Below are 14,107 nucleotides of genomic sequence, written 5' to 3'. Positions count from 1 at the left end.
CTCTGCTACATCAGATAACACTAAGACAGCTCTGCTACATCAGATATCACTAAGACAGCTCTGCTACATCCGATATCACTAAGACAGCTCTGCTACATCCGATATCACTAAGACAGCTCTGCTACATCAGCTATCACTAAGACAGCTCTGCTACATCAGATATCACTAAGACAGCTCTGCTACATCCGATATCACTAAGACAGCTCTGCTACATCCGATATCACTAAGAAAGCTCTGCTACATCAGCTATCACTAAGACAGCTATGCTACATCAGCTATCACTAAGACAGCTCTGCTACATCAGCTATCACTAAGACAGCTCTGCTGCATCAGCTATCACTAAGACAGCTCTGCTGCATCAGATAACACTAAGACAGCTCTGCTACATCAGATATCACTAAGACAGCTCTGCTGCATCAGCTATCACTAAGACAGCTCTGCTACATCAGATAACACTAAGACAGCTCTGCTAAATCAGATAACACTAAGACAGCTCTGCTACATCCGATATCACTAAGACAGCTCTGCTACATCAGCTATCACTAAGACAGCTCTGCTACATCCGATATCACTAAGACAGCTCTTCTACATCCGATATCACTAAGACAGCTCTGCTACATCCGATATCACTAAGACAGCTCTGCTACATCAGATATCACTAAGACAGCTCTGCACTAAGCTAGCACTAAGACAGCTCTGCACATCAGCTAGCACTAAGACAGCTCTGCTACATCAGATAACACTAAGACAGCTCTGCTGCATCAGCTATCACTAAGACAGCTCTGCTGCATCAGATAACACTAAGACAGCTCTGCTACATCAGATATCACTAAGACAGCTCTGCTGCATCAGCTATCACTAAGACAGTTCTGCTACATCAGATAACACTAAGACAGCTCTGCTACATCAGATAACACTAAGACAGCTCTGCTGCATCAGATAACACTAAGACAGCTCTGCTGCATCAGATAACACTAAGACAGCTCTGCTGCATCAGATAACACAAAGACAGCTCTGCTGCATCAGATAACACAAAGACAGCTCTGCTGCATCAGATAACACTAAGACAGCTCTGCTACATCAGATAACACTAAGACAGCTCTGCTACATCAGATAACACTAAGACAGCTCTGCTGCATCAGATATCACTAAGACAGCTCTGCTACATCAGATAACACTAAGACAGCTCTGCTACATCAGATAACACTAAGACAGCTCTGCTGCATCAGATAACACTAAGACAGCACTGCTGCATCAGATAACACTAAGACAGCTCTGCTGCATCAGCTATCACTAAGACAGCTCTGCTGCATCAGATAACACTAAGACAGCTCTGCTGCATCAGATAACACTAAGACAGCTCTGCTACATCAGATATCACTAAGACAGCTCTGCTGCATCAGCTATCACTAAGACAGTTCTGCTACATCAGATAACACTAAGACAGCTCTGCTACATCAGATAACACTAAGACAGCTCTGCTACATCAGATAACACTAAGACAGCTCTGCTGCATCAGATATCACTAAGACAGTTCTGCTACATCAGATAACACTAAGACAGCTCTGCTGCATCAGATAACACTAAGACAGCACTGCTGCATCAGATAACACTAAGACAGCTCTGCTGCATCAGCTATCACTAAGACAGCTCTGCTGCATCAGATAACACTAAGACAGCTCTGCTGCATCAGATAACACTAAGACAGCTCTGCTGCATCAGATAACACTAAGACAGCTCTGCTGCCTCATTTATCACTAAGACAGCTCTGCTGCATCAGATAACACTAAGACAGCTCTGCTGCCTCATTTATCACTAAGACAGCTCTGCTGCATCAGATACCTTGACTGCCCACACAGCTGCTATCTGCACCAATCACCGAAATTGCTGAGAAAGAGAAGGTCACACAGGATCGCACACAGACTATAGCCAGAGCAAGGCCTCCCCCCCCCCTCCCCCCCCCCCTCCCCCCCCCCCCTCCCCCCCAGTCAGGGCCGCATCTGCCATGAGGCGATGTGAAGTGTTCGCCTCAGGCGGCAGGTCATAGGACTCTGCAGGGGGCGGCACTGGCCGCCCCTGCACAGTAAGCAGCCATGCATATATTACCTGCAGTACGCGGCGCAGGCAGAGGGGGCACGCAGGAGCCGGGCTGGGGGAAGTGCGGGAGCTGGTGCAGAGCGCGGCAGTGAAGGAGCTGAAGGCGCACATGTCTGAGCATTGTGCCTGAGCTCATGTGTCGGCAGCAGCAGCAGCAGCGTGAGGCTGGTGGTGGTCGGGAAGGAGGAGGAGGCTGTGTGGTGCAGTGCCCTGTCTGCAGCAGCTTCCTGTACATGTACTGCAGGCTCTGTGTGTGGGGGAGCCCAGGAGACACTGCCGCCTGCAAAAGCATCCAGCTGACACGTGTCTCCACGTGAAGAGGTGGCTGATTGTGGTTTCTGTAGCGCTGCTGCTGGAGGACAGGGAGCACCACTACTGATGTAGGTAGTGTGATTTGGGGGGTTGCTGAATGACTGGGGGCCCACTGATAGAGGATTTACTTGCCCCCGGCCAGTCCCCGGTATGTCCGACAAGCCCCGCCCCCTGATGATAAGCCCCGCCCCCTGTGCAGCCCGCGGGTTGTATGTTAACTCGCACTGCAAGTTAGAGATCACCCAGCTATACAATATACTGTATAAGTGAGGTCACCCACCATATTGTATGACTGAGGTCACCCAGCTATCCAGCATCTTATACTAAGTATTATGTGATCACCCAGCTTTCCCAGTGTCCTGTTCTCAGTATAATGGGAGTTACCCAGCTTTCCCAGTATAATGTGGTCACTCAGCTTTCCCAGTGTCCTGTTCTCAGTATAATGTGGTCACCCAGCTTTCCCAGTGTCCTGTTCTCAGTATAATGTGGCCACCGAGCTTTCCCAGTGTCCTGTTCTCAGTATAATGTGGCCACCCAGCTTTCCCAGTGTCCTGTTGTCAGTATAATGTGGTCACCCAGCTTTCCCAATGTCCTGTTTTCAGTATAATGTGGTCACCCAGCTTTCCCAATGTCCTGTTGTCAGTATAATGTGGCCACCCAGCTTTCCCAGTGTCCTGTTCTCAGTATAATGTGGTCACCCAGCTTTCCCAGTGTCCTGTTCTCAGTATAATGTGGTCACCCGGCTTTCCCAATGTCCTGTTGTCAGTATAATGTTGTCACCCAGCTTTCCCAGTGTCCTGTTCTCAGTATAATGGGGTCACCCAGCTTTCCCAATGTCCTGTTCTCAGTATAATGTGGTCACCCAGCTTTTCCAGTGTCCTGTTCTCAGTATAATGTGGTCACCCAGCTTTCCCAGTGTCCTGTTCTCAGTATAATGGAGGTCACCCAGCTTTTCCAGTGTCCTGTTCTCAGTATAATGTGGTCACCCAGCTTTTCCAGTGTCCTGTTCTCAGTATAATGTGGTCACCCAGCTTTCCCAGTGTCCTGTTCTCAGTATAATGGAGGTCACCCAGCTTTTCCAGTGTCCTGTTCTCAGTATAATGTGGTCACCCAGCTTTCCCAGTGTCCTGTTCTCAGTATAATGTGGCCACCGAGCTTTCCCAGTGTCCTGTTGTCAGTATAATGTGGCCACCCAGCTTTCCCAGTGTCCTGTTCTCAGTATAATGGGGTTACCCAGCTTTCCCAATGTCCTGTTGTCAGTATAATGGGGTCACCCAGCTTTCCCAGTGTCCTGTTCTCAGTATAATGTGGTCACCCAGCTTTTCCAGTGTCCTGTTCTCAGTATAATGTGGTCACCCAGCTTTCACAGTGTCCTGTTCTCAGTATAATGTGGTCACCCAGCTTTTCCAGTGTCCTGTTCTCAGTATAATGTGGTCACCCAGCTTTCCCAGTGTCCTGTTCTCAGTATAATGTGGTCACCCAGCTTTGCAGCATCTTATACTCAGTATGCCAATGTCCCGACCTAGTAATGCTAGCTGGTGTGAAACAACTCCCAGCATGCCCAGATAGATGGAAGTTGTAATTTTTTACCACCTGGAGAGTCACAGGAAAGGGGATGCACTAACATTTACACATGTGCATTTTTGTTGCGTTTCGTCTTGATTCTAAATGGGAGACAAGAGAGTTCCTCAAGCAAGACAAAAAAAAACACATGTGCGTTCACACGTACAGGATCTGCAGCAGATTTGATGGCGCAGATTTGAAGAAACGAGAAATTGAACGACTCTGAAGAGAGAAGACGTCACCTGTGAGTCACTGGATGTAACTGCACCCTGATCACTATACTGTCACTGTGTGGGGGTAATGCTGGACTCTATACGCTAGTTTTTTTTCGTAGCAGTACTGGTGGTATTTATCAGTCATTAAGATGGGGTAGTGTGTTCAGGATGTCGTGGTATTTTTCCCTTGTGTAGTAATAATATTGGTATAATATTTTGTCACTATGGGGTGGTGATATGCAGTCATTATGTAGTGGTATTAGGTTTTTATATGATGTTGATCTCAGTATAGGGGGGGGGCGCTGTTTCAGTTTTCGCCTCAGGCAGCAAAAAAGCTAGAATCGGCCCTGCCCCCAGTCACCCCCCACATCACCCCCCACATCACTGATGTCTGCTCCTCACAGCCCCGGCCACCTCCCCCACCTGCCAGCCGGCTGGATCCTCACATGTGCTGCACACCCACCCGCCTCCTCCGTCCTCCTCTCCGGGACCTCCTGCTCTCAGTCTTCTCTCCCCATCCGCCCAGACCTCTGTGCAGCTCCGGCTCCGCTGCATAAATCATTTCCCTGATAACAGTCTGGCCGAGCCGGACTCTATTATCTGAGAGACACCGGCAGCGGGGGGGGTCTGCTACACACAGTAGCCACCCCTGCTGCATACGGAGTGGTTAGATGCCGCTGTCAGTGTGACAGCCGCATCTACACAAGTGCCACCTATTTGAAAATGGCGCCGCTGGGAGCGGAGGGAAAGCCGCGCAGCGGAGGTGACCGCAGGGGGCAGGGAGAGGCATACAGAGAACACGGCCGGCGCTCAGATAGCCGCTGGCCGTGTTCTCTGCACTGTACTTTATGCACTGCACTATTATGCAGCGTAACATGAAGTATCGATACCAGGAAATCCTGGTATTGAATCGTTTTTTTGCCCGAAATATCGATAGTAGTATCGATATTTCGGTGCATCGTGCATCCCTAGTGTGTACTGCACTGTATAGCTGGGAGATGTAGTGCATCCAGCATAGAACTTACTTCACTGTTCATTGTATTGGGGTGACAAAGTGTGTACAGTTGTTGCCCATACCAGATAGCACCATCAAGCCCCCCCTAAACTAGTGTGTACTGCACTGTATAGCTGGGATTTGTAGTGATTTGTAGTGCATCCTGCATAGAACTTACTTCACTGCTCATTGTATTGGGGTGACAAAATGTGTACAGTTGTTGCCCATACCAGATAGCACCATCAAGCCCCCCCTAAACTAGTGGGCACTACACTGTATTGCTTCTGTATCACTTCTAATGGTTCTCTGTGTCCTCACTTCCATGCCCTGACACACTACGTCTGCGGATGAGCCGGACTGGTTGCCGGGAGCCCGCCGATCGCGCCCCCTCTAGCCGTGGCCGGGGCCTCACCACCCCCGGTCGAGATGCATCAAGTGTGCTCTTGATGGTGAGTGGTGAGTGAGAGCAGGCCTAGCCAGTCAGCTGTCAGCACCCGGGTTCATGTCCAGTACATATCCCAGCCCCTGGACTCACTCCAATTTTTGGGTGGGCTCACTTGATTCCTCACTCACTTGTAATGGCTCTCTGTGTGCTGAATGCCATGCAGTGTCTGGCCTAATTTTTGGGAGGCTCACTAGCTTCCTCACTCACTTGTTTGGTTTTTTTGTTTGTTTTTTTAAACTCTTTTTATTGAAGGATAAGGAACAGACACAAGCAATGTGACATATTACATACATCATGTACATGACAGCTCAGCAGAGCAGTTATAAAGGCGCCTGTGTCCACGAATCACAAAAGAAAGCAGAGAAGGGCAGTAGAAAAAAAAACACATTACATAGTAAGGAAAGATATCACACATACCATACAATAATACCATTGCGGACATCTCCACACAGCGAAGTCATGAAATTAAATTAATCATCACCGCGAGGTGAAGGAATATTATGTTCGTCTATCCATACAAACCTACTAGGTTGGAATGCTGTCAGAGGCGAGTCACACCACCAGCCCCACACTTTACGGAATTTCCCCGGACACCCTCTGTGTTTGTAAATAATATACTCATAAGACAGTATGGAATTAATTAGCTTTTTCCATTTACTCACTGATGGGGGTCTGATATCCATCCACCTCATTGCTACCGTCTTACCGTGCTATAAACAGTGACTCTTTCAGGAAAATCCTATGGTAGTGCGGACACTCCTCTTCATCTAATAAACCCAATAAGCACACTTTGGGCGTGCAGGGTACTGTAATTCCTATAATCTGTGATAATTGAGCCGTCACTTCAGCCCAAAATGCTCCGACATCTGGGCAGGCCCATATAATATGCCAGAAGTCTGATCTTGGGCAGTGACACCTGTGACATTCCTCTGAAGGATATCTGCCCATTCTATGCATTCGAACAAAGAAATAAAACAGCGCTCCATAGCACAGGTCAGACAGCAGAGTGGGTGTGAGCACAATAATAGAAGCTCTCACCTGGGAAGGTTGTGCAGCAAGGAGGCACAACACTCAGAATAGCTTGTATCAGAACCGCAGCCTCTCCCCCAGTAGATCCAACTGGATCATGTGAATAAAACGAAACACCTCCTCTCCTAGTAGGGAAGTTGTAGGGCACAGGTCCAAGGAAGATCAATGCCACGGGTGAAAAAATGTTTATTTAAAATTCCCATAAAACTAGCTAAAAAGCGACACAACGCGTTTCCAAACGAACCGTTTATTTTTTCAAGTGTCAATGCCCAAAGGCAAGGGAGTAGAAGACCCTAGACACGGCAGAGGCCATAGACGGCGTACCGATCGCATGATCTATTCTAGAGAGGGAGTTTCTACCTGCTGCATGACATGAATAGTCCCTTCCATTAGGGTGATGGTGTCTGTATATATCTACCCACCCGAGTTCATCCATAAGAGATCTTACAGGGGAAGTAGACCGAGAACTCAATGAGGGTCCCACATTGTGTTTGTCCAGGAGAGGGTTAACCATCATATTGAGGTCCCCTATACAGAGCACTCTAGCTTGCGGATACGTGGCCGCAAAAACCGCAGCCTGGTGCAACACTTGCAAGGAAGCGTGTGGGGGATTATAGATGCCTAAAAGCACGTAAGGATTACTGTCAATATATGCAAAGACAAATATAAACCTCCCCTCTTTATCCCTCCGAACAGTAATGGGGTCCTATTTCAAGGATTTGTTAATTAGTAATGACACCCCCCTAGAGTAAGAAGTATGATATGCATGCTCGGACCATTGTACCCAAGGTCTCCTCAGCCTATGAGATGTGTCAGATGTAAGGTGTGTCTCCTGGAGGCATAAAATATGGGGGTTAAACCGTCTAACATGCGAGAAAACCATGACTCGTTTCCTCGATGTACCCAAACCTCTGACATTCCATGACATCACCGTTATGGACGGAATATCGCAACATTACACAGATAATAGCCAGTAGGTGTCCCCCGCGGTAACAGATGTCCAGGCTCGATAGATTCATGAATCTCACTATGTAATATGTGCAACAGAAAAATTAAGTATAAAGATATATTGCCCCAGTGCTTATCAACTAGATCACCAAACCGTGGTGATGAAACAAACTTAACTCATAACATAGAAAGCAGAGATAGAAGCATCTCTGTCGCACTGATATTCGTGAAAAATCACAGTACGGGGGAAGAATCCCACTACACTATATGATGTATCTAGCAACACCTTATAATAGAAAATATAGAAGAAAAAGAAGATAGGAAAGACTAGAGCATCAAACAAAGCATAGTAACACCTAAGTTCCAGATCCGAAACTCGGGTGCCACTACAACTTAACGTATAACTTAGCGTATTAACATTAGACATAATAATAATAATACAAAGAGCCCAAGGCAGAGCATTAGCCCAAGCTATAGGCAGCTATAAGCAAACCCTTTTCTGTATTTCTATAGTAGAGCAATGTCGCCCCCTAGTGGTAACTCTGAGAGTAATAACATATACACACATCCACAGTCATGGGAGACAGACAGGGGGATGACCAGCATAACAAACTGAGAGGGGTACAAACAGGACGACACCCAAAAAACAAGAGGTTGAGGTATAGCATCAAAAATAAGTATCTAGAGCAACCCCCAAGAATGGCCAGCCATATCAGGTAACAGTCTTCATGTCAGGAAGCACAGTATCAAGAAAGCATATATCCATAACAGCAGGAGTAGCACAGTCAATTCCCATTGCATATACAATATCAGTTATAACTCGCCCAAAACAGAAGGCAAACATAAGGCTTCCAAGAACAGGCCCTGGTGAACATGTCCCAGAGTATAAACTATCACAGCTTAGCACCTTATACACTTAGGGACTAGTAAATTGTACTGCCAATTAAGGACGGTTAGGAGAACGTCCGTGTTGGCGATAGAGCCATTCCTCCGCCTCTTGTGGAGTCCCAAAAAATACCTCTCTATCGCCATCCACTACCTGCAAGGTGCAGGGTACGCCATAGAGTAAGGAATATTTTTCTCTCGCAACTTGCGTTTCACCGCCATGTATGTCGCGCGTTTCTTCTGCAGCTCCGCCGAGAAGTCAGGGAAGATGGAGACAGGAGCTCCGTTATATGAGATCTCTGGCAGGCGTCTAGCATGGCGAAAACCAAATCTCGGTCTGTGCTATTCAGCAGACGGGCCAAGAAAGGCCTAGGAGGAGCTCCTGGTTGCGGAGGCCGTGCAGGGACTCTGTGAGCACGCTCTATAGCAAATGCAGGGGAGAAGGTTACCTCAGGCAACAAGGCGGTCAGCCACTGAGTTGTAACGGCAATCGGATCCTGCCCTTCCGCCCTCTCCGGCAGGCCTAGTATCCGCAGATTATTTCGCCTGAGGCGATTTTCCAGATCATCTGCTTTCTGGCGCCAGCCCTCTGCTTGGTGTTCTAAGGCAGCTACAGCTGCAGGGATCGGCTCCATCCTGTCCTCCAGACCGGATACACGGTCTTCCACATGGCGGACCCTCTCCCTAATCACCTGCATGTCCTGTCTCAGGAGCCCCACATCGATCTTCACCTCCTCAATCTTCCCAGTAAGGGAAGTAGTGGTAGCTGCAATGGCCTCCAGGACTGAGGCAAGCTGTGCCGATACCTTTTTTAGAGTGGGCTCCGGCTGCTCCTCACCATCAGAGGTGAAAGAATCTTCCTCACTGCGCGCCGCGCTCGGCGTCTGAGAAGAACCGGCGCCATCTTGGGCCTCCTGTCGGGCATACTCCTCCAGCCAATCCGCCGCTGCCATCTGCGCTCTAGTGGGGCTCATCTTGTGGGTAAGTGATGCCACCAGTCTATCCCCGAAGATTCCGTCTACTGGTGTGCTCAGGATTAGGTCAGGATAATGTTAATATCGGGGTTCTCACGGAGCAGCTCTCACATGAGTCTGCTCTCCTCGCTGTCCGGGCCACGCCCCCCTCACTCACTTGTAATGGTTCTCTGTGTGTTCAAGGCCCTGTACTGTCTGACCTACTTTTGTGGAGCCTCACTAGCTTCCTCACTCACTTGTAATGGCTCTCTGTGTGCCTGCCCTTGCATCCTTTTTGCTGGCCCTTAACTGGCATCCATGTTGACTACTGCTGGGCCTTTACTGGCATCCATGTTGACTACTGCTGGGCCTTTACTGGCATCCATACTATAAGGCTGACTGGCTACCGCTTCTACCTTGTTCACTGTCCTCACCGCTATGCTGTGTCAGGCTGAATTTTTGGGTGGTTCATAAGCTACCTCTGTTTTAATGGTTCCCTGTGTTCTCAATGCCATGCTGTGTCAGGCTGAGTTTTTGGGTGGTCCCTATGCCTACCTCTGTTTTAACCAGGCTGTTGCACAGAATTAGGCATAATGGTGCCATTAGGCAGCCTCAGATGCATGCATACATGCTGCCCCTGCTGTTTCCTGTCCATTTCCATTTTGTTTCCATCAATTTCTGAGGTTGACAGGTTTTCACATGACCTTCCCTCTACCGAACTTGGGTCCCCTCAAAAAATGCTTGAGTCTCCCATTGATTTCAATGGGGTTCGTTACTCAAAATACTTGGCTCGAGTAACGAGAACCCGAGCATTTTAGTACTCGCTCATCACTATCCAGGTTCTGTCCTTGTTTGGTTTATTTGTCCGTAACCTTGTACAAACAATGCACAATTCTTTCCCCCCTGACCGAGGTGAGGATCGAATAAACATGAGGATATGGGTGGCTCGCCACTCTGTTGTAAAACCAGGTTTAAAGGAAATTGTGCTTGGAGGGAAATCTGAATTATCCAGAAAGGCAGAGAAAAACTTGTAGGTAAAAATATGGTGGATTAAATTCTTTACCAAAGGAGGTACAAAAAGTCTTATGCACAGGATAATAATGAATCAATCATAAGAGGAATAGTCTTACAAATGTCTTAGAAAGTCTCTGTGGTTGTTAATCTCAGAGTCCCAAAAATTATGGGCATGTAGTCTGTTCCAATGGTGACTTCAGTCTGGCTGGAGAACAAAGAGGTTCCTTGAGTGAATTCCTGACGTAGGGGTTAACGAATCCTAGATGTGCGTGAAGAAAGCTTCTTTTGCAGTGATGGTATACAAAAGCCCCCAACCAACTAAACTCCTAAGTTTAAACACCCTCATGGACGGGAGTGGTATATCTGGCTATTTCCGTGTTTTGAGACTCGTAACTGAGGCTCCACGGACCCCTTTTTTGCATATTTAAATTTTGTATGGGACAATCAATGGAGACTCGTAAATGAGTACTCCATTGGAATTTTTCACTGTTCTCCCTGAGTTCAGTGATTGTTGTGTTTTGTTGGTCTATTTATCATTGCCCCAGTAGCCAGAATCCTGCTCCACACTGACGAGGGGCAAATACCCCGAAACTGCAGTCTGTGGATGGATGCCTAGCCTTGGTAACCCTTGTCTTATGTCGTTATACTCGCCACAGAGTTAGACTCTGACTCACAGGGGCCACCCTGGTGTTTCTCTATTTAGGTCCTAAAGCTCGCAACAGAGTGAGGACCTGAGGGACTACGTATCAGGGTGGTTTGGTGCTCTCCCCACTAGGAGGCACCCCTTGGCAATGGGCTTCCTTCTCTGGAGAGAGGGATATCTGGCTATTCCCGTGTTTTGAGACTCGTAACTGAGGCTCCACGGACCCCTTTTTTGCATATTTATATATATATATATATATATATATACTAATGACCAAATATGGTTACACCCAGTACAACTTATATCCCAAAAATGGTATACTGGCAAAGCTCCAAGTGGATTGGTCAAGTTGGACACGTAGCTATATCTCACTATGATCCATACTTTACCCACGTGACTATCTAGACACGACCATATTAGGACTTCGAGTCGTCCACCATTTTATAGGTCAGAAAACCACTAGGTGAAAGTTCAGCCATATCCTCAATATGAGAGTGGAGAAGAGAGAATGAACTGAAATACAGTGTTTGTATAATCTGGGATGATAATAATTTCATTCCACTAATGCCAAAGATAATATGATCCATTCAGCCATTAGTAAGGTTAGATGTTAGATGTCATAGATGGGGTTACAGGTTATTAGTTTTTTACAGTCTGCCTGCCTGTCTGTCTTCCTGCCTTGTTCTGTCTATCTGCATCTGTCTGCCTCTCCATCCATCCATAGGTCTATATGATTATCTATGTATCTAATCTATGTATGGATAGCTACACATTGATAACTATTTATTAAAGAATAACTACGGTGAATTCTCATCAGTGCAGCCATATTAACGAAAGCATACACTGGCCCCCAAAGAATCCAAATTAAATGGTTAAAACGGCACCTACCTGTGTCTTCCTTGCTGGCAAGAAGCCAACCAGCCTACCTGCTTGGTTGCTTGCCTGCAAATGAACTGCTAGCCTTTCTGTCAGCTGTATATGTCAGCACAGCCTTGATGACATCACCATCCCTGCCCTGGCAGGCTAGTGGTACACAACTTTGTTGCCATGGCAACAGGCTGCCAGAGACAAACAAGTGTTTGCCAAACAAATTTTTATTAGCAATGCCAAGTTTTAAATCTTGGGGTGCAGCTGTGCACCCCACTTGGGGGGTGTTTCTTGCAATGCCGTTTCGGGTGCAGCTAACTTAATTTTGAGGTGCGGCTGTGCACCCTTGAGGGGTTCTGCTTTTAGGCAACACATTTGGGGGGGGGGGTGCACTGAACCTGGAAGCACTGCAATACCAGGTCAATGCCTGGAGAGGACAGAGCAAGATCTTTTACCATCTCTCTATTCTAAAAATCCATTCAATATATGGTCCCCAGATAGAGGACGTATCAGATATTAAACTGATAAGAACAGATTTTTTTTATTATTGAGAGTCTGTCTCTGCCTGCCTCTGTCTGCCTGTCTCTGTCTGTCTTCCTGCCTCTGTCTGCCTGCCTCTGTCTGTCTGTCTGTCTTCTTGCCTCGTTCTCTCTACCTGCATCTGACTGCCTTTCCATCCATCCATCGGTCTATATGATTATCTATGTATTTAATCTATGTATGGATAACTACACATTGTTAACTATTTATTAAAGAATAACTATGGTGAATTCTCATAAGTGCAACCGTATTAACGAAAGCATACACTGGCCCCCAAAGAATCCAGATTAAATGGTTAAAACGGCACCTACCTGCTTCTTCCTTGCTGACAAGCAACCGACCAGCCTACCTGCTTGGTTGCCTGTCTGCAAATGAACTGCTAGCCTTTTTGTCAGCTGTATATGTCAGCACAGCCTTGATGACATCACCAGCCCTGCCCTGGCAGGCTAGTGGCAAACAACTTTGTTGCCATGGCAACAGGCTGCCAGAGACAAACAAGTGTTTGCCAAACAAACTTTTATTAGCAATACTAAGCCTTAATTCTTGGGGTGAAGCTGCGCACCCTACTTGGGGGCTGTTTCTTGCAATGCCGTTTTGGGTGCAGCTGACTTTATTTGGAGGTGCGGCTGTGCACCCTTGAGGGGTTCTGTTTTTAGGCAACACATTTGGGGGTGCACTGAACCTGGAAGCACTGCTATGCCAGGTCAATGCCTGGAGAGGACAGAGCAAGTTCTTTTACCATCTCCTTGTTCTAAAAATCCCTTCAATATATGGTCCCCAGATAGGGGACGTATCAAATATTAAACTGATAAGAACAGATTTTTTTTATTATTGAGAGTCTGTCTCTGCCTGCCTGATAGGGTTAATTTTATGATTCTAATGTCTGGGAAATACCTCTTACCTTGAGACTTCTGATACATGGAGACAATAAGGAATTTTCTTGTGATGAACTATGTCTCACGACTCCTAATCAGTTTGAAGGACATCCTCTGAACAAACCTGACTGTTTGTTACCTTTGGGCTCTGGGAATCATCCTTTATTATCAGTGCAAAGAATGTATTGTTCTAACCTTTTCACACGTTATACCACCTTGACTGTGCAGTACAGGAAGCAGCTGACCATCTATGGATCAGAGTGTGACATGTATGTGTCTTGTGACTTAAGAACCCTCCTGTGTTGAGAGTTTACATAATGTACATGAATACACTACGCATGAGTAGTACCGCCCCATTTTCTGTCTATAAAAATTAACACACATTAATAAAGGTGGCGCTTCCCAAACTTACATTACGGATTCGTACATCAGAATGTTTGTGTCCATGATTTTAAGGTTTAAGCAGAACTGCAGCTGCTATATAGATATATTTGAAACCATCCTCTACCTGGGTAGTTGACTTTTCTCCATAGAGACAGGCAGGGAAGGATTAACTTTACCATAGGCCCAGGGCTTATCACCAAGCCTGGGCCCCCCCACCCCACTGTAACTATGGCCGCACCAGCGTGGTGTTCATAGTACGGGATAAATAATGCCATGATGGCCTGATTTGTACAAAATTGCAGTAAAAAAGCAGCATTTTTATTAGCAGCATTGCAAATTGTGG

At 46.9% G+C, this 14,107-nt stretch overlaps 2 pseudogenes; both read right to left on the bottom strand.

The window, feature by feature from the left end:
- Positions 1-12,347: 12,347 nt before the first annotated feature.
- LOC138796168 (U2 spliceosomal RNA) lies at positions 12,348-12,524 on the bottom strand (annotated as a pseudogene).
- A 647-nt stretch (positions 12,525-13,171) lies between these two features.
- Positions 13,172-13,348, bottom strand: LOC138796173 (U2 spliceosomal RNA; annotated as a pseudogene).
- Positions 13,349-14,107: the final 759 nt, after the last annotated feature.

The sequence above is a fragment of the Dendropsophus ebraccatus genome, chromosome 6 (genome assembly GCF_027789765.1).
Source record: "Dendropsophus ebraccatus isolate aDenEbr1 chromosome 6, aDenEbr1.pat, whole genome shotgun sequence".
In the NCBI taxonomy this organism is placed as follows: Eukaryota; Metazoa; Chordata; class Amphibia; order Anura; family Hylidae; genus Dendropsophus; species Dendropsophus ebraccatus.
The sequence above is the reverse complement of the archived record's forward strand: the minus strand, read 5'-3'. Positions and strand labels throughout refer to the sequence as shown.